This window comes from Lepisma saccharinum, chromosome 9, assembly GCF_977018435.1.
Source record: "Lepisma saccharinum chromosome 9, izLepSacc3.1, whole genome shotgun sequence".
Taxonomy (NCBI): Eukaryota; Metazoa; Arthropoda; class Insecta; order Zygentoma; family Lepismatidae; genus Lepisma; species Lepisma saccharinum.
In genome coordinates, this window is record NC_139237.1 from 37991128 (window position 1) to 37998678 (window position 7551).

The 7551-nt window shown below is 38.5% G+C and overlaps 1 pseudogene across 1 annotated transcript; it reads left to right on the top strand.

The window, feature by feature from the left end:
• The first annotated feature begins 660 nt into the window (after positions 1 to 660).
• Positions 661 to 6680, top strand: LOC145992381 (larval cuticle protein A2B pseudogene; annotated as a pseudogene). Its single transcript, XR_014442161.1, has 3 exons — positions 661 to 738; positions 6137 to 6292; positions 6417 to 6680. The product of XR_014442161.1 is annotated as a larval cuticle protein A2B pseudogene (transcript).
• Positions 6681 to 7551: the final 871 nt, after the last annotated feature.

Genomic DNA, 7551 nt, shown 5'->3' on the forward strand with positions numbered 1-7551 from the left:
GCAGCCTCCAAATTTGAATTACAACCGTAAGACTGTTCTCGAGTTACGGCCGGAGGTGAAGCGACTTGCAGCCCGAGCTGATAACCACCTGGAAAGATAGTCATTTGTTCAGGTTTCCACTGCGAAAGCATGAAATGCTTTCGTGACAGTGGTGGTGAGCGATCAATCAAATTTGGAGTTTGACGAAGGGGCACCAGGGTAAATTTAGTTTGATTGATTGATCGCTTCTTTGTGCCACTTTTGGCTAATTTGCGATGATGGGGAAGAGTGATGACATGATGAAATTGATGAATGGACACTCACAAACATCCATGCCCAGGCGTAAATTTAGTTTGCGGAGCAAACATTAACAAAAATATCGAATATATTCTGATTAATTGGAATTTTTGGTGTCCGAAATGGAACATTACAATAAAAATCAGCATATTCCAAACTGAAAATATAATTAGATCCAGTCGCTGCTAACTAATTTAAACAAAATTTTATATTTGACAACAATCCTAGACACAATCGATAAGAAATACGCAATTACAACAGAAAAAATTAAATTTAATATTTCATACAAATATACCGTATCTTTCGTAAAGCAAGAAACTGAGGACGGTGTCCCATTGAATCATTATCCATTGAAAATCTGTCTTTGATGAGATTGTGCTAGGCATGTATTCTGTTTACACCGGACACCATGAGAAGATCACTGACCTGTTGCCACCCGCAATGAACGCACAACCCCTAAAGGTATTTTCCACTCTTACGGCGGCCGGTCCTAGTTCTGACAGGGGAAGTGGGGAGCGGGGATTAACCGCAGACCAACCAGACAATAGCAGTGGCGCCGAGAGACACGACGCGGCGGAAGAAAGTAGTACCTGAACCTCGTTCTACAGGCTGCTGCGTTTCTTATCGCGCTGGATTGGTCGCTTTCCTGCCTCCCCACATCCCTTGCCAGCTTATACAGCGCCCGCCGTAAGACTGGGAAAGAGCTATAAGAACGAACAAAGTAAATGTGTTTGAAGTAAATCGTCACAGCAATGGCGTGCGCACGGCGATACAAGAGGGGCAGTTCACATTCCTAATACTCTCACTTAGAAATTAATGTAGATAAATCTGATTAATGTTAATAAACAATGCATATTATTCTCTTTTAAAAAAATACAGTATTTTCAAGTCAACGAAAGTTCCAAGCAACTACGGCAAGTTTATTTCCTATATAATTGGATTATCTGTGGCCGCGGTGGCTCAGTGAGATGAAAGATTACAGACCAATAACATTATTTAACACAGACTATAAAATACTGACTAGATGTGTAGCAAATCGATTAAAGTTGATTTTGACAAAACTGGCTACACCATATCAATATGGAGTAGTTGGAGAAAAAAAATATACCATTTATTGACACTATTACGAGATGAAATAATAAAATCTCAAGACTCCCAACCAAATAAATACCTCGTAGCGATTGATTATTCACAGGCATTTGATAGAGTGGGACATAGTTTTTTGTTAAAAACAACACAAAAGATGGGTATTCATGGACAAATGTATGAAAATATTAAAACATTAGTGACAAATATAAGCTTAAAAGCAAAAATCAATGGGTTTTTAGCTAATAAATGCATAGTCAACAGAGGACTTCCGCAAGGAAGCCCATTAAGCTTACCTCTTTTTGTAATGGCCTTGGCACCTTTCCTTCAACACTGTCGCACGACCGTAAATGATAACAATACAGGAACGGAATTTACGATTGGAGCTTATATCGACGATGTCACAGTCATATGCCAAAATCAGGCAGCGATTAAGAACTTAATGGAATGTATACGACAATATGAAATAGAATCTGGTGCCTTAGTGAATATGTATAAAACGTGTTACTTAACCTGACGTGACATTTAAAAAAAGTGGATCAAGTTAAAATCCTAGGAGTGTTTTTTTACAAATGACACTACAAAAAGCATAAAACTTAGTTATGATAATATATATCAGAATATTAATTATACCATACACAAATTTATACAACGACCCTTCACTTTATGTACGCGAGTCAAAATAGCAAATGTATATATCTTTTCAAAACTGTGGTATGGAGCCCAAATTTGGCCATGTGATAATCGTAACTTAGCACGAATAAAGAGAAGTTTAAACCGGTTCCTTTGGGCAGGAAATGTTTTCCGAGTGAATCAGCAGACACTTAGCTCAATAAAACAGCAAGGAGGAATGAGTTTGGTGGATGTTGGTAAAAAAAACAAAAGCTTTGGTTAATCATCGGTATTTTTCAATGATTCAATCTAAAGAAAATGTCAAGGACATTCCAGGGTATACATATATAAGAGATATTCCATTAGAAGCACCAGTGAATGCGATCAAAATTCCCACTTCCCAAAAAGTATATCAAGAAGCTATAATGGAATATTTATATGGACTAATAAAGAAAATAGACTATAATCAGCTAACAGTGAAAGATTTGTATAATCAATACCTTACTCAAAATATGGATACGCCGCACATAGTGAAGAAACACCCACAATATAATTGGAAAAGAATTTTTACCAATATTTCGGCAAAACATTTATCCAATAGACAATGCAGTCAATGGTACCAAGTTGTTCACGAACTAATTGATAACAAAACAAAACGACATCGGCTGGGGTTTAGCTCAGACCCTAATTGTGATCAGTGTTTAGTAGAAGATACAATAGCACACAGGATGACGCACTGTGGAAAGGCAAAACAAGACTGGCCGGTACTCCAAAAAATGATAGCACATATAAGTCGATCATCAGTTCAGTGTATTACTCCGAAATTAATAATTTTTCCGGAATTTAATTTTTTCCCTGCTACAAAGCATCGAGCGATACAGTGGATTATAGGTACGTACATGATATATATTTTTTTCAATGGACAAACAGGAAACAATATGAGGGACTATTACCGAAGTGAATATGGGAAAATTTTACCTATACGACGTACGCTTTTAGAAGGAACATGAGTTCAGCCAATACGCTGCCAGCGCTCTTGCGCTGTTGTCAAACCAACTGCTAGCGGAAGGGAAACACAGAGAATTCGTTGTGTTCAATATTCAACTTTTTATATATAATGCATGCACGTGATATTTGAGTACAATGAAATATATAGTGAAGAATTCTACACAGGATTATATCATATCACTGCAGCATATAAGAGAAACTCGTACCCGAAAGAAGTTTGAAGGAATTTATTATAGAGGAACTGCAAGGTCATCATCATCATTGCTCGTTTCTGTTTTCTGGCATGTTTCCCAGGAGATTTGAATAGGGGATCCCCGATTTCTGTGGTAGATACTTTACCCTGTTTTATATTACGCAACACAGTAAAAACAAATACACCACACGCTTCAGCCGTAAATTCTCGACTCTGAGAAAACACTGTTTCAGCACGCACTTCTTCTGACGCCAATACATTGAAGTAAGAATATACAGTACTTTAAAAGTAAGATTTCTGTCTTGTGAACGTAATATTTTACAATCGGTGCCTGTACTACTGGTACTACGTTTCGAGAGCAACGTTATTAATTTTATTTGATTTGTTTTACTATGCTTTTCTGTCACTTTTGGCTAATTGCGAAAATGGGAATGAGTGATGATATAATGAAATTGATGAATGGACATTCATAAACATCCATGTCTGTATTACACAGCGCGCTACGACGCCAGGGTTCTCGGGTTCGAATCCCGGCCCGGGTATAGGTGTCTGCAAGTTTCCCTTCATCAATTTCATCATATCACCACCCATCCTCATCTTCGCGATTAGCCAAAAGTGGCAGAAAAGCGAAGTAAGATAAATCGAATCAATCAATCAATAAGGGCTGTATTGAATCCTCTCACAACTGTTCTTCGTGGCGTACGGGTATAATTATCTTACACCGCCCTTGTTACGAAAACGCTGAACTCAAACTGACTTAACTGACTCGCAATGTTTGTGAACGCCCACAACAATGAAGGATTATTGTGTATATTCAGCCGAATTTGACACCCATAGCTTTACCAAGACACAACAACTCAGCGGGGTCAACACGGTGGCAATGAAAAAAAAAACAGACTGAACACGGATGGAAAACGAAAGGATCATTGTGTGTGTGTGTGTGCAGAGACGTGTTGTTCCCGTGTTTCTTCGAGAAGCTATAACTCCGGCTGTAGGCGACGGAAATTCATGGGACTTGGACGGTCATGTTCAAAATTTCGTCTCCCATCTTATGATTAACCTTAAAGTGGCGAATTTTATGCAAACTTCTTGCGCGCAAGAAAAAATACAGAACACGGCGTTTAACTTGCGCGCCGCAGTCTCCTAACTGTACAACGTTGCACTCCTGCCACTGGCTGGTCGCCAAGGACACGCTCTCAGTAGCTCCGCCCGATATCGCTTCTAAAAACGTGCGTCGTATAGTAAAAAAAGAAGGTTATATGCAAACTATATTCAACACACACTGTATGACTCAACAATAATGTAATATTGGTGAATGTAACTACAAATGAAGTATGTTTAAACCTTGTTAAAAAGTAGTAGTATGTAATAGTTATATTGTAAATACATTTAAAAAAAAGTCGGTAACGCGTCTGACTACCATGCCAAAGGTCCCGGGTTCGATCCCCGGCCGGTTCAAATCCGGGAACTTTTCTAACGATGGAAGCGGCCCCGGCGCCCACCCAGCGTCGAATAACATGGCTACCTGGGGGAAACCCTGGGGGGTAAAGGCGATCAGGGGCTTGATGCTGATCACATCACCCCCACTCACGACCGGATCAAGAAAGTGTGGGGCGTTACCCCCACACCCCCTATACGCCTTCATGCCGTGGTGCTATGCACAGGGGAGCACTTTACTTTACTTTTTACTTTATAATTGGATTATCTCACTTCCTTCTCCAGCATATGACTCGTTATTAAGACTTACGGATTTTATTCATTAGCCTAGTTGTGTTACACCTATGTGGTTGCAGAATAAACTGACACATTGGAAATTAATAAATTATGTATAGTTGTTTTGAATCTACTGTACGAAATCATGTTTATATGTAAATTAGTCTGAACCACAGAGAAGGAAAATAAAAGGGAGGGGAACTTTTATGCCACTGAAGCTGAAATTCTTGTAATAGACTGATATTCGGTGGTACGGACACACACTATATACACCCCTGTTTAGTCCCCATCGATACACTAAAACAGTGAGATGGAATGAGTTTTTTCTTTCTCCGACTGAACTTTCATCAAAGTTATTACCGCCCTTAATCAGAGAATCTGCACACGCCTACGCGTCACAGTCCCTCCATGAGAAAACATAAAGAAAAGTAACTTCAAAAGGAACTCCTAATTTCGTTACAGTTACTTGAAAGAAGTAACTTGGTTACAGTTTGAAATTTCAAAAAGTAACTAGTTTTAGGTACCGTTACTCGGAAAGTAACTTGTTACTCCAAGCACTGCTATTGGGCTACGTTTTCCGTAAGCTCAAATCAAAAGCATATTGTTTTAGATTTATCTTTAGAAAATTAAACACAAATAATTGCCTAAGGGCTACATGGCCTTGTGTCGAATGGACTATATATACACAGAGAAACACAGCCTTATCTATTTGATGAAATAAGCACGAAATGTTGACTTAGATTATGATGTATATAAAAATGCCTATCAACCTCCATCGTATTTAAAATTATTTTGACTTTAATTTCTTATTTCCAATGTTAATTGCTATGCAATTTCTGTCTTCCTGATTTCGCTCCTTGCATGCTGAAATTTACGAGGAAATCATTACAAACAGTCACGAATGATTAAGTCAGCATTCCTGTATCAGATGGAAAAGGAAAGTATTCATTATGGATTCTGTGCTACCTTTCCCGACATAAATATTTACCAGTGCAGAGTATATATTGGTTGAAACTAACGCTATCTAGTACATTTGGCAGCAAGAAGTAAAACATGAACAAGTTTGCAGTAAGTAAAATCTAGCAGAAACTTTATTGCATTCAAAATGTATAAAAGATATGAAAATTTTGTGAATTTTACTAAAATAAGCATATATTTTTTAATTACACGGAATGACAAATAAATGTCATCGAATTAGCTCATATTTATATTATTAAGTATACTAAAAACACGAAATATATATTCCAGGCTATTTTGGCATTCACCGCTCTCGTAGCGGTTTCAGCTGGCGGTGCTGTAGGCGGTTATGGTGCATTGGGCTACGGCTACGGTCCTGTTGCTGCTGTTGCTCCAGTGGCTCATGTAGCTGCTGTTGCTCCTGTCGCCGCTGCTGTTGATTACTACGTAAGTAGCTTCATTAACAAAAACATTCTGAAACATACATTGATTTTATAGTGTAACTCGATGTAGCCCAGCATGAAACCATCTAATTTCGATGCACAGTATAACAAAAGGTAATATGTTCCAGGCCTACCCCAGATACGCCTTCGGTTACGGAGTGGCCGACGCTCTGACTGGAGACCACAAGAGCCAGTCTGAAGTTCGTGATGGAGGTTTGGTGAAAGGCCAATACAGCGTGGCTGAACCAGATGGCACTTTGAGAGTTGTTAACTACGCTGCTGATCCAGTCAACGGATTCAACGCTGTGGTGAGCAAGCTTGGACACAGTGCTCACCCTGGACCTATCGCTGCTGTTGGTCATGTTGGACTCGCAGGAAAACTTTATGGTTAGAGTGCTAGAAGACTATATGTATGATTATCACTCTGCATGTATTCGAATGAATCGTTATTGAAATATTATTTCCTATTAACACTTTAATTTCTGTATTACTCGAATATTTAACCCCTTCTCCTTGTTATGAAACAAAGATTAGGGAACGTTGTCATCTTGTAATGTACTAGTCGGCTGCGTAATAAATCTGCAGATTAACGAATAACACGAAGATTCCTAGTGATTTGCCATTGTTTCATATAGAAAGTCAGGATCATGGAACAAGAAGTGTTTACAAGTAATATGTGTTCTTGGGTATTGCATGCTGCATTCGAGAATCGATCCCCGAACCTTTGTGTACACTTTTGACAGCTGCCTGGGCAAGTAGTAGATTCACTTTTGAAAGTTTTGAGTTCGAGTCTAAAAATATTTCTTTGTGAGTGACCCTTCATCAATTTCCCCATCGTCATTTATCCTCATCGTTGCAATAAGACAAAAACAAAAAAAGATTTTAAAAAGGTAGTCAGAATGAGTCGCATAAATATGAAATGCAGATTTTATCATGAAACATGGAAGTGAACTTAGAACCGAGACAAGATGATTACTTTTCTACCTCTAAGTTCGTTGTGGTTATGAGGATGAATCGTGAAATGGGACAAGACAAACATGTCTCAAACCAGGGACTTCTGATTTTCGTCTACGCACACTGAATCTAAAATAGATCAATTGATACAAATAAGTTGACTCCAGAAGTGCATTAATGTGAATAAACTACTCATGATGCACATTGCGTTAACTTGATGTTATCTTCAGCTTTTCTTTTGTTCACTGACGAATGAAGAAAAAACCCATACAGCACAAATCTCTAAGGATATCTATTGGATATCCACAA